Source organism: Crinia signifera, unplaced genomic scaffold (genome assembly GCF_055691185.1).
Source record: "Crinia signifera unplaced genomic scaffold, ASM5569118v1 HAP2_SCAFFOLD_94, whole genome shotgun sequence".
NCBI lineage: Eukaryota > Metazoa > Chordata > Amphibia > Anura > Myobatrachidae > Crinia > Crinia signifera.
Window position 1 is genome coordinate 267391 of NW_028142850.1, and position 14264 is coordinate 281654.

Here is a 14264-nt window from a genome sequence, read left to right on the forward strand (position 1 = left end):
TTCCTTTATTCTACAGGTTTCCCTATCCAGGGGTAGAGGCAAAAGCTCTGCTGCTGAGAGTGACCTGTCACCAACTGCTGTATTATAACAGATGAGCTTTAGAGAGAGGGGTAGATGGGCATTTCTTATAGGACTTTGTGTAATCATCCACCAATGGGCTTAGTTATAAGAGAGATCCTTGACACTGGCACAGGGCGCTGGGAGACATGTTCCGGATCTTCACTTCAGCATCATCACTGCACCCCTCCCAAATACAACATCTGAGTTAAGGGTTGGTGCTTCACAAAGAGAGGGAAACCTGCCACACCGGGTTCCTCTGACCCTCCTCATCTTTCACCACAGATTACATATTCCCTAAGATTCGCATTCCGAATTGAAAAAGCCACACTGAGCGCGGCGAAACGCGTTTTTGAGGAGTTCCTGAGCACCACAGAGCGAGGACTGGAGGGACAAGCACATATTTGCAATTGTCAACTTGCATGTCCCATCCAACTACGGTCCCGGCAAAGTTGGTGGAGACGGCACAGAGAGTGTTTCTTCTAATTACAAGGAAGGGTGAGTATACTCGAGATGGGGTACTCAGAGTAGAAACAGGCGCCTAGTGGGGTGTTGTGCCAAGCTGCTCCAACTAAGGGGTTTCACCCCTCTAAAAATATGTATATAGAAACCAGAAAAATGTGGAGCGCTAGTTCGGATCAATTGAATATTACAATGTTAATTTATTAAAAGAAGATAAAAATACATGAGTAGCAATGACAATAATAAATTGAAATGTGTATCAATCGCGAAAATGGACAATAAAGGTTAATACTTATTATGTCTGGAACACTGCTTGATTTGTATTGTTCCCAGGGAGGTGGTGACTCCTTGAATCACTTGGGGGTATGTCACTTGGAATGCCGTACCGGATAAAGAAATTTTGCTGGAGGATGTTCTTATTCACGATTATTTCTGGTATCCTCACGATAAATGCAAATTTTTGTAATCCCCAGTGGGTTAGTCCACACTGGAGGAAGATCTTGTTCAGTTCTTCCACTTCTGAAACTTCGCTCCTGATGGCTGAAGTGATGATGATCCTTGCTAGGTGCAGGAAGGTGTCACACTCTGTACGCACTTATCAAAATGAACTTTCAGGTTGTGCAAGCTGTTTAAGTGAGGATTCAAGGATTGAAGACTGTTGGATTGTGCTTTTAGACAGCATTCTTCTAATTACTGCTAACCTGGAGGAGTGAACGCACAGCCCAGCAATTCGGGCACCGTCACAACAGGAGTGTGCTCTCACCCCCCAACGCAGAACGTACCCGCTGAGAACAGTCAGTTCCTGCTTTCCATTCGGCCCACTGGCCGGTGCATCAGCTTGGAGCTCGTCAGACGCCGCAAGGTGTGAGCGGTGGTGCGTGTTTCCAGTGACCAATTAACTGGTCATTTCTATTAGCGGCAGCCCAGCACGAAGGTCTGACAGTCGGTGACGGCTGCTCCCACATCTACTGAGATCTGTCTACCAACAGTGGATTTCAGAATACCGCTGTCATCCCCAAACTACTATTATTGGAGACCCAGGTGTGAGTACATACCAACTAACTTACCCATTATATATTGGTAGGACATAAAACCTTAAAATTGTTGGGACACTTACTCTTCGTTTTGGGACTGATAGAAAACTGTACAAATCTGTGCATTTTGACGTGTACTAGTCAGGACATAGCAAATACGGGTAACTAATACGGATGTTCAATTGTATGTGTTTTTTCCTGTGGTCATTTTAAATGTACCCTTTTTTTGCATGCATGCAATTAATTAATTTTATTGTTATTTATTAAAATAAATTGTCTTTTGTGTACACACAGCGCCCACTGTTTTTTTCTTCGATATTCCCTAAGATGTCCATAGACAAGTAATCATGCAAAATAATGACAGCAAGCATGAATCTTAAGATGACCTTTACCCTTTGAAAACTGTCCGGTGCCTCTAGTGGACTCAATGTGGGGGACATGCGGTCTTGATTTGGACTGTCTCCCTTGTGCAGGTCTGTAGTCTTGGCATTGTCCAATGGCAGCACAACAATTAAACATGTATTTGTATCATCATGCCCAGACTACTGCAATGCCATCTACCCTGTTCTCACAGCAAAATAAATTCACTGCTTACAGCTGGTACAAAATGCAGCTGCCATTATATGACCCCATCTGGCCCCATCCAAGCTACATAACACACATCCTCTGCCCCCTCCACTGGGGAATTGTCGGTACTTGTGTATTATCATGGCGCCCACAAAATCGGCCGCAAATCGCATGGAAAAATCGGATGCGATTTTGCGGCCGATTTTTGGCCGATTCTCGACTGATTTTTCACTTTTTCCGGCCGATTTGCATGCTGTTCCATCATTGCACACCTTGCACACCCCCGATTTCCATCGTAGTGATGAATGCCATGCGATTCATGTGAAGCGATTCGATTTGTAATTGTACAATCACCCTGATAGGTGCTTACAATGTTAAATGCACCACCATTGTTAACGCCACCCCCACTATCAACGCCAACCCGAAGCGTGGCGAGCGTAGAGACCCCGCGAGAGGCGGCTGTACGCGTCCTCCGACCTTTTCATACCCCCATTATCCACGTCAGCGCAGAGTTGATTTTAGATAGTGTGGCGAGCGTAGCGAGCCACCGAGCCTGAAGCGTGGCGAGCGCAGCGAGCCCCGCGAGGGGACGCGGAATACAAAGTATTCCATAGGACACAAGGCATGTGTGTGTGTGTTCCCTGCTGCTGCGGGCAGGTGAGCTGGCTGGTGAGTTTGGACGGGCAGGAGTAGGCGGAGCAGCAAGCGGCAGGGAGGGTGGGCGCCGGGCGGACTAACTGACAGTCAGGTCAGTGAGAAGGGTGGCGGACATTACTCACCGAGTCACCGCCGCCGCGCTTCCGTCGGCATCCAGCGGCCGCAGACAGTGCAGCATTGCCCAAAACAAATATGGCCGCCGCATCTGTGCATTTAATATATGCATATATGCGGCGGCCATATTTGTTTTGGGCATTGCTGCCGTTGGTGACCAGGCTGGGCTGCGGCCACTTCTAACAAAGGTAAGCGGCCCAGCCTGAGTGAAATCTGGTCCGGCCCACCGGGAAACGGCCCGGTTTCCCGTGGGCCAATCCGCCTCTGCTCTACTCAATATCCCACCAGTATCTCCGTGGCCTCTGTATTACATAAAATGCTTTTCTGTGCCTCATTGTCTCTGTGCGGTATTGGGCTCCCTCCCTCCCATGCCTTGTGTCCTATGGAAGCAATAAATATGATCACTCCGAATAAGGCCCACTATTTATTCCATGCATTCTCCACTTTTACCACAAGATGTCACTGTCAGTTATATATCCCATTCTTCAACCTAGAAACAGTATTGTGTATTACCAGTTATATATCTAATGCTGTGTACACACGGGGAGATATATTGCTCAGCCATATATTGCTGAGCAATATATGGCTGAGCAATATATTGCTCAGTTTCTCCTGTTCATCAGCGACCAGAGATGGTCGCTGATGAAAAAGAAACTGCCAGGGGGAGCCCGGCAGTGGTAATCAGCTCAGTGGCAAACGCAGGATTTTCAGAAGGGGGTTTCCAGAAGGGTGGAGCAAAGCACGGAGATGGACACTTAGGTGACCCAGTATATGCCGGGTCAGTTAAAGTATTATAGATAGACCAAATGTTTATAAATAATAATATAAATATATATATATATATATATATATATATATATATATTATAAATATACATACATATAGGGGCATCAACAGCAGTGTAGACCCCTGGGCATAGCAATGTATTGGGGCCCCTACCGATCCTTCAGCAGTAGGGGTGGGGGAAGCTTTGATGTCCTGCGGGTGCTAGGGGGTATTATATCAACCGCTCAGCATGTAGGGCCTGGATCAGTAATTTCCACTAAATACCCCTTTACTGCACAGATGGTGGGAGATGGAGCGGGAGAAGGGGGCATTGGGCTGAATGAAGGGGCCCTGATACATAACTTCCAGGGTGGTAGAGGATGTTTAATATGCAGAGGAGGAGTATATAGTGGAGTGGGCTCATTATTCATAATTTTCTGGAGGGAGGACAGCGTGCTTGACTGCAGATATCTCCAGTTCCCGGAAATAGATTTCTTAGATTTTAATGGAATTAAAAACTATAGAATCCCACCTACCAAATGGTATTGGGGACTAGGGGATCAGAGTTCAGGAGGAAGAGCAATCTGCCAACGAATATATAAAACGACATACCAGGTGTGTGGAGCTGGAGCAGTAACCAGCTGTTGGAAGGCTGATATCTCTGGTTCTGGGAAAAGACAAGCTTCTAGTGTCCATCAAAGGGGGAGAATCCCAGCTTTTGGAATATACCCTCAGAAAAACTCTAAGTTATACAGAACCTGAAATATCTGACTGGGAATAACAATTAACAGGCTTGGATGGGGACCATTGCTTTGAAGTCAGATATCTCCGGTTCCCAAGGGCCGATTTTTACAATTCTTGTATCGATGGAAAGAGGGGACCCTCAGCTTTTAGGAGAGGCCCTTAGACTCCTGGGGGGGGGTTCTGGGTACTCAGAAACCCCCCCTGCGTGCGCTACTGTTCTGGGTACTCAGAAACCCCCCCTGCGTGCGCTACTGTATAGCACTGGCTTACTGACACATTGTATGTATCTATAGCAGTTCACCCTGTATAGCACTGGCTCACTGAAGCATTGTGTGTAACTATAGTAGCCTACCCTGTATAGCACTGGCTTACTGACACATTGGGCGAAATGTAATAGGGTGCGATTTTTTTTTGCGATTTTTCCCGCAAAATATGCCGTTTTCGCCCATTTCCCGAAAATCGCATATTTTATAGGGTGCGATTTGCGGGAAAAATCGCATTTTTTAAAGGTGCGATTTTTAGTTAGACTAAAAATCGCATCCAGATGTTTTCCCATTAAAAAGGATAGAAGTCGCATATTTAATGGGTTGCGATTTTAGTAAAGCTTACTAAAAATCGCAAAAAAAATAGACCAGGTTCTGCCTGGCGCTTTTATCAGAAACATGCACAGATCATTGAGATCTGTGCATGGTTCTGTTGTAAAAAAATAGTTAAAACAAAAAAAAACGGCGTGCGGTCCCCCCCCTAAGCATAACCAGCCCCGGGCTCAAAAAGCCGGTGCTGGTATCATAAAATCAAAGGAACAATCAAGTTGGGGTTCCCTGGATTTTATAAAACCAGCACCAGGCTCAAGGTCCGGTGCTGGTTCCCAAAATACAGGGGACAAAATGACTAGGGGTCCCCCGTATTTTAAGAACCAGCACCGGACACAACCAGCCAGCAGGGTAATGCCACAGCCGGGGGAAACTTATTATATAAGCTCCCGCGGCCAAAGCATTAACCCCCTGGCTGGTCAGCATGGGCAGGGGTCCTGGGGAAGTGGGGACCCCCCCAATGAAGGGGTCCCCCCCTCCAGGACTTACCAGCCCATGCTGATAGTCCGGGGCTGTCCCCGATGCCCCTGGGCGGTGGGCATCGGGCTGATGACTTGTGTAAAAAAAAGGATAAAAACTATTGTTCTTTACTGGCGAACTATGAGTCCCAGCAAGCCTACCCCGCATGCTGGAACTTGGAGAACCACAAGTCCCAGCATGAGGGGCATTAAAGGGCCCGCTGGCACTTGTAGTTCTGCAGTGAAAAAAATAGTGCACAAAAATCACACTGACACCCTGTAAAATAAAACTTTAATACACACAAAACACACACACACTGATACTTACCTACCTTGAGCCCGTAGGTCGGTCCCTGGATCCTGGGTCCGGGCTCCGGGGCTCCAGGGCAGAAGAGTCCGGTTCCGGGGCCTTGGTCCTGGTTCCGGGGCTGGTCCTGGGGTTCCGGGGCTCCTGGCGTGAAGAATCCGGGGTCCGGGATCCGTGGTAGTCCCCAGGGGTACCTAAGGAGGCAAATCCTACTCACCTGCTCCCCGGCGGCGACCTCCGGTGACAGCTCTGCTCCAGACTGGTACCCGGCTTGAAGGACTTTGCCCGGCGCTGAGATGTTTCCTCTTCGCCGTCTCTGCACAGAATGATTTCTCGGCCAATCAGGAGCCGAGAAAGACGGCTCCTGATTGGCCAGAAATCATTCTAACTAGAGACGCCGACGAAGTAACATCTCTGCTCTGGATGCGCTGAGATGTTACTTCGTCGGCGTCTCTAGTTAGAATGATTTCTGGCCAATCAGGAGCCGACTTTCTCGGCTCCTGATTGGCCGAGAAATCATTCTGTGCAGAGACGGCGAAGAGGAAACATCTCAGCGCCGGGCAAAGTCCTTCAAGCCGGGTACCAGTCTGGAGCAGCGCTGTCACCGGAGGTCGCCGCCGGGGAGCAGGTGAGTAGGATTTGCCTCCTTAGGTACCCCTGGGGACTACCACGGATCCCGGACCCCGGATTCTTCACGCCAGGAGCCCCGGAACCCCAGGACCAGCCCCGGAACCAGGACCAAGGCCCCGGAACCGGACTCTTCTGCCCTGGAGCCCCGGAGCCCGGACCCAGGATCCAGGGACCGACCTACGGGCTCAAGGTAGGTAAGTATCAGTGTGTGTGTGTTTTGTGTGTATTAAAGTTTTATTTTACAGGGTGTCAGTGTGATTTTGTGCACTATTTTTTTCACTGCAGAACTACAAGTGCCAGCGGGCCCTTTAATGCCCCGCATGCTGGGACTTGTGGTTCTCCAAGTTCCAGCATGTGGGGTAGGCTTGCTGGGACTCATAGTTCACCAGTAAAGAACAATAGTTTTTATCCTTTTTTTTTACACAAGTCATCAGCCCGATGCCCACCGCCCAGGGGCATCGGGGACAGCCCCGGACTATCAGCATGGGCTGGTAAGTCCTGGAGGGGGGGGACCCCTTCATTGGGGGGGTCCCCACTTCCCCAGGACCCCTGCCCATGCTGACCAGCCAGGGGGTTAATGCTTTGGCCGCGGGAGCTTATATAATAAGTTTCCCCCGGCTGTGGCATTACCCTGCTGGCTGGTTGTGTCCGGTGCTGGTTCTTAAAATACGGGGGACCCCTAGTCATTTTGTCCCCCGTATTTTGGGAACCAGCGCCGGACCTTGAGCCTGGTGCTGGTTTTATAAAATCCAGGGAACCCCAACTTGATTGTTCCTTTGATTTTATGATACCAGCACCGGCTTTTTGAGCCCGGGGCTGGTTATGCTTAGGGGGGGGGACCGCAGGCCGTTTTTTTTTTTTTTTTTTACAACCAAAATCGCATATATGAAAATGCGCACATTTTCAGGACTGAAAATGCGCACATTTTCATGACTAAAAATCGACCTAAATCGCGGCAAATCGCATTTTTTGCCGCTAATTCGCATCTCATTACATATGCGAATTAGCATAAAAAAAATGCGATTTTTAAAGGTGCGATTTCTGGCGAGTTTGGAACTCGTCCAAAAATCGCAGCCTATTACATTTCGCCCATTGTGTGTAACTATAATAGCCTACTTTGTATAGCACTGGCTTACTGACACATTGTGTGTGTAACTATAGTACCCTACCCTGTAGAGCACTGGCTTACTGACACATTGTGGGTGTCTATAGCAGTTCACCCTATATAGCACTGGCTTACTGACGCATTGTGTGTAACTATAGTAGCCTACCCTGTATAGCACTGGCTTACTGACACATTGTGTGTAACTATAATAGCCTACTTTGTATAGCACTGGCTTACTGACACATTGTGTGTGTAACTATAGTACCCTACCCTGTAGAGCACTGGCTTACTGACGCATTACATGTATCTATAGCAGCCTACCCTGTATAGCACTGACTTACTGACATATTGTGTGTAAGTTTAGCAGGTCACCCTGTAATAGCACTGGCTTACTGACGCATTGTGTGTAACTATAGTAGCCTACCCTGTAATAGCACTGGCTTACTGACGCATTACATGTATCTATAGCAGCCTACCCTGTATAGCACTGACTTACTGACATATTGTGTGTAAGTTTAGCAGGTCACCCTGTAATAGCACTGGCTTACTGACGCATTGTGTGTAACTATAGTAGCCTACTCTGTATAGCACTGGCTTACTGACACATTGTGTGTAACTATAGTAGCCTACCCTGTAATAGCACTGGCTTACTGACACATTGTGTGTAACTACAGTAGCCTACCCTGTAATAGCACTGGCTTACTGACACATTGTGTGTAACTATAGTAGCCTACTCTGTAATAGCACTGGCTTACTGACGCATTACATGTATCTATAGCAGCCTACCCTGTATAGCACGTCTTACTGACATATTGTGTATAGCTATAGCAGCCTACCCTGTATAGCACCAGTGGCGGATTCAGGGGGGGGCACCCGGGCACGTGCCCCCCCTGTCATTTTTTTTGTAGCTGAGGACCAGGGCTTTCCAACGAGCCCAGCCCTGTGTCTCTAGCCCCCCGGGAACCAGAGATATCGCCTGGCAAAGCTGTAACGTTTTTTCCCCATAGGATAACATGGGACCCGTCAATTCCGACCCCCACCCGGTTCCGACGGCTGCCAGTTCTCCCCCTGGCATCACAGAAGCTTTTGGTTGATCTCATTCAATTCCAAATCGCTGGGCCTTCAATATGATACCAGGCTTGTCCATATCGGTCAATCGGTTCTAGAGATATTACGTGTAAACTATTTTTTTATTTTTGGAATGTAATTTCATGACTGTTCTTGTTCTTTGAGGGCAGATTACTCTGGAACCAAACGTTCCAGTTTCACTGGACCAAAATAATTCAAAGCCCACTCAAAAGTTCTTCAATATGATACTTATCTCATGTAAATGGATCAGTTGGTTCCGAAGATATAGCCGGTTAAATAAGATAACTGGTTAAAGGGGGGGGGGGGGGTGGTTTTCTCTCCCCCTCACACCAGAAAATGCAGGGACTAGGCTGGTGTAAAAGGGGCCAACCTGGGAATGCATTTTCTGGTGTGAAAGGGGTATTATTTCAAATAGCCGGGACCTGCAGTGCTCTGAATACAGCCAGGCTCTGCCACTGTCAGTGGCTATCACTTCTGCCTGGCGGCTGTCCCCCATTTACCGCGAGCATGTATTCCCCTTGGCAATGAGCATGTAATCCCACATGGCAATGAGCATGGAACCTCTGGCAATGAGCATGGAACCCTTGGCAATGAGCATGTAGATAAGCAGCACTTATGTAGCATAATTTTTAATAGGCATTATGGTGTTTGACATAATACATAATGGACATAATGGCGTGTAACTTAACGTGTAATGGACATTATGGTGTAAATGTTTAATGCGCGCCTTTGGTGGACAATGTTCCTGTTTATGAAACGTATTGTGAATTTTGGCTTAACCTGTGTGGCATTAAGTGAATTCTGGCTCAATCCGTGTGGCATTATGTGAATTTTGGCTCAATCCGTGTGGCATTATGTGAATTTTGTCACAATCCGTGTGGCATTATGTGAATTTTGGCTCAATATGTGTGGCATTATGTGAATTTTGTCTCAATCCGTGTGGCATTATGTGAATTTTGGCTCAATCCATGTGGCATTATGTGAATTTTGACACAATCCATATGGCATTATGTTTATTTTGGCTCAATCTGTGTGTTATTATGTAAACTTTGGCTCAATCCATGTGGCATTATGTGAATTTTGGCTCAATCCGTGTGGCTTGATGTGAATTTTGACACAATCCATGTGGCATTATTTGAATTTTGGCTCAATCCGTGTGGCATTATGTGAATTTTGGCTCATTCCATTTGGCATCATGTGTAAGGGGCAAGTATAATGGGGTCTAGTATTTTGTTGCATAATGTGTAGAAGTTGTATATGGTGTATCAAGGACACGCCCCCTGTTGAGTGGCCACACCCCATTTTCCGGAGCGCGCCTTCGGCGCGCGCACAACTACATCCTTCACTTTTGTCACCATGGTGGGCCTGCGTACTTTAAATGCCAGGGCCTATTTTTAATCCCATTCCCACCCTCTCTCTGCCGCTCTTTTAGCATGTACACTGGCACCACTAACACCGCCCCTCCCCCACCTAAACCCTCTTTTATCATGGTGCCCCCCCTGTCATTTTATCCTGGATCCGCCCCTGTATAGCACTGACTTACTGACATATTGTGTATAAGTTTAGCAGGTCACCCTGTAATAGCCCTGGCTTACTGACACATTGTGTGTAACTATAGTAGCCTACTCTATAGTATGAAAGTAATATAAAGGTGTTCAAATCGTGCTTAGAATGCATCTTGGTGGATGAAGACACAGGGATGGTGTCCCCACACCATATAAACACATGAAAGAAAAAGATCATATGCAAGACCATATGAAATCGTGTCTCGTTCATCAGCGCTATCAATAGATAATACATCCCTATGAAGGTATATTAGTCTCCTCTTCTCCGCCTCAAACTGGTCTATACAGTAGAGATGACCGCAGTATTGAAAGGGATTCTTGTTATATATGGATACCCATCACCGAAGATGCCTGCCTGAGTGGGGAGAAAATACCACACATCCCTATATTATTAATTTATTTATTAGCAGTTTCTTATATAGCGCACACAGATTCCACTGCACTTTACAGAGAATATTTGAACATTCACATCAGTCCCTGCCCCAGTGGAGCGTACAATCCATATTCCCTACCAATTGTGGATTGGGCGTCTCCTCTTCTCCGTTTGTATGAAATAAAGTGTGGCCAAAATCGATAATCATCTGACTATACCACTCTCCAGTGGTGTGTACATAAGGAGAGAGATAAGTGTGCCACGTGTGCTGTTCATCAAGGCTTGTTGGTCTTTTTGTATGCTGTACACTGTATTGTCAGGACATAATTACCCATTTCCTTGTCTGCATCAAATAATCTCTGGACTTGAAGTGTTCGGAAGAAGCCTGCTGTGTCTGTAAGGAGGATATTTATCAAAGATTGGAGAGAGCTAAGTTACCATCCAATCAGCTCTTAGCTGACATTTTTGAAACACAGGCCGTAACATGGCAGTTAGAAGCGGGTTGGCTGTTTTTATCTCTTTCCAACCTTTTTCACTTGGATAACTTGTTATAATTTATTATCCACGTGGCCTACAATTGGTAATGGTAAAGTATGGCGAGGGAGGCAACATACGAGGGTACTTGGTACACTAATTTAGGGTCTATGTCGACTGTTGTTGACCTAGGCACTAAAAATCTTAAAAAGTCATGTCGACCTTTTGCTTTTCTCAAACTTTAGTCCATGTCAACCATAGTGCATGTAGACCTTTTTACTGTCGACCAATAGTGATTGACCTAATGACCATTGACCTAGTTATCGTCGACCTACTAATACACTTTTTGACAGACAGAAATGCTAATATTGCATTGTGTGTATTATTTTAGCACAAACTTGTTAGGAAGATGCAAAATATCAGTCACTGTGAACAAGGGGCCTCACTGCAGCGCTTTTGTGAAGTGGCCATTTTGTTTCCTGAGGTAACATTTTGAATGTGCCGCAACCTACTGTATGAACACCCCAGGCATTTGTAACATTACTGAAATTACAGGATTTTAATGGCTGTTTTAAATACTACAAGGACCAAAGCAAGGAACCCTCTGAGATGTGTGTAAACAGGAGAATGATAAAGACCTCAGTAGAGGTGGAAACGCGTCGGAGGGGCCCAGAAAGTTTCTGTTTGGTGAGCATCGTGGATATCTTTACCCGTGTCCCTGGATCTCAACGGAGGTGTACCGGTACCTGCTTAGAGTCCTTGGATACCTTATGCGATCGATGAGAGCTGCCTAAACTCAGTTCTCTACTTAGAGGGTAATTATCCACCTGCATCCCACCAGTACTTGGCCCATTATTGTTTTGGTGTGTTATTTGTGTTTGCATGTTTTATATTATATGATATTGGATTACTTATTAAAAAGAACTTACTTCACTATTGGATATCTTTGTGCCTTTTATCCTGGTCTGCAAACCCACGGTTAATACCGAGGAAGCAGATTTGTCTACACAGGAAAAGAGGAAAAAAGGTGTCCGAAATTTAGCTAAGGGGTAATCCGGGAACAGTGACCCTATCCCCGATTCGGAGGCGGAGAAGAGGAACGTTGTCCACTCACTAGGGACGTAACATTCCTTTATCTATTGGTGTGCGCCGGTGAAGGGATCTCCTCAATCTGTGTATCTATACACTAAACCTGTTGAGGAGAATGATGGGGTCTCCTCCTAGACCAAGGGGTCTCCTCCTAGACCAAGGAACCCTCTGAGATGTCCTGTATATAGACACAATAATGATGAGGTAATGGCTGCATCTCCTCATAGACCAAGGAACCCATCTGAGTTGTGTGTAGACAGGAGAATGATGGGGTAATGGCTATGTCTCCTCATAGATCAAGAAACCCTTTGAGATGTCTGTAGATAGGAGAAAGGAACCAAGGAACCCTCTGAGATGTATGTAGATAGAAGAATCATGGGTAATGGCTATGTCTCCTCATAGACCAAGGAACCCTCTGAGATGTGTGTAGACAGGAGAATGAAGGGTAATGGCTAGGTCCTTCTCATAGACCAAGGAGCCCTCTGAGATGTGTGCAGACAGAATTATCGGGTAATGGCTAGGTCTTCTCATAGACCAAGGAACCCTCTGAGATGTGTGTAGACATATTTAAAAAAGCATTCACTCAGCATGGAGACGCTCCAAATGAGGAAATAACCACAGAGATACAGTATTATTCACCACTCATTTTATTACCCAAATTGTTGTTGGAAATAACACATGATGGGGTATAAGATGGGAATTCTGTTGAAGATGGGATGTTGCCCATAACAACCAATCAGATTCTATCTAGTATATCCTAGACAATACTAAATAAATAATTTGTCTATTATCTAGACTACTCATTTATTTAGTATCGTATAGGAGATAATAGATACAGTCTGATTGGTTGTTATGTGCAATATTCCATATTTAACAGTAGTTTAAATGTAGTGGGACGCCTCTACATTGGGAGTGCATGCCACTCCGTGATGGTGACAGGGGTGCATACCACTCCTTGGATGGTGTAGGGGGTGCATGCCACTCCAGTGACAGGGACGCTTGCCACTCCGTAAATGGTGACGGGGGCGCATGCCACTCCGTGGATGGCGGCGGGGGTGCATACCACTCCGTGAATGGTGACGGGGGCGTATACCACTCTGTGGGTGGTGACGGGGGGCCACTCCATAGATGTTTCCTGGGTCTCTTGCCGCTCCGTGTAGGTTTCCTGGGACTCTTGCCACACCATGGATGCTTCCTGGGACTCTTGCCACACCGTGGATGCTTCCTGGGACTCTTGCCACTCCGTGGATGCTTCCTGAGACTCTTGCCACTCCGTGGATGTTTCCGGGATCTCTGAATACCAGTCCATTGAGAATGGGTTCTCATGCCACTCTGTGAATTGAAACGGGGTCTCTTGCCTCTCCATGGATGGTGATGGGGGCGTATACCATTCCGTTGATCGTGGCGCTGGCTCTTGCCACACCGTGGATATTGACGGGGGCGAATTCCTCAGTGGTGAGGAAGCCTGTCTCTCCCTTGGTGCCGGTGGGGCCTGTCTCTCCCTTGGTGCCGGTGGGGCCTGTCTCTCCCTTGGTGCCGATGGGGCCTGTCTCTCCCTTGGTGCCGGTGGGGCCTGTCTCTCCCTCGGTGCCGGTGGGGCCTGTCTCTCCCTCGGTGCCGGTGGGGCCTGTTTCTCGCGGGGAGGCGGTGGGGCCTTTCTCTCGCAGGGAGGTGGTGGGGCCTTTCTCTCGCGGGGAGGCGGTGGTGCCTTTCTCTCGCGGGGAGGTGGTGGTGCCTTTTTCTCGCGGGGAGGCGGTGGGGCCTGTCTTACCCGCGGTGCCGGGGGCATCTGCCTCTCCCGGGGTTCTTGTTTGGCTTGGCTCTCTGTCGGCAATTGGGCCATTTCCCCTCTTGTAGCAAGTTTGACTCACTGCGTCACCTTAATTAAAGATAAAATAGAAATATTAAATAATAAATAAGCTATACATAAATATCCCTTCTAGTCATAATGGACGGAAACACAACAAACAGAGGAAAAATCATTCGATGCGGGTGCTTACGCGTGAATGTGTAAGCGTACGCGTTGCAACATAGTGCGGGTATTTGTGTGGCGGGGTGGGCGTGCCTTTGGCGGGATGGAGTTTACCTGCTTGATAGGCAGCGGAAATAGGCAGCCAAGCAAGCCCTTTACGCTACTATACGCGACCTCTCTGGGCGCCATGAAAAGCAAAAAGTGAATAT

At 47.2% G+C, this 14264-nt stretch overlaps 1 long non-coding RNA gene across 7 annotated transcripts in view; it reads left to right on the forward strand.

Annotated features, from left to right (window-relative positions):
• The window catches only part of LOC146056830 (uncharacterized), an 89881-nt gene extending 88438 nt beyond the window's left edge, over window positions 1-1443 (forward strand). For all 7 annotated transcript variants that reach the window (XR_014469433.1, XR_014469437.1, XR_014469434.1 and 4 more), the window contains one exon: window positions 17-1443. This is a non-coding gene — a long non-coding RNA (uncharacterized LOC146056830). The remainder of the gene's footprint in view (window positions 1-16) is intronic.
• The last annotated feature ends 12821 nt before the right edge of the window (window positions 1444-14264 follow it).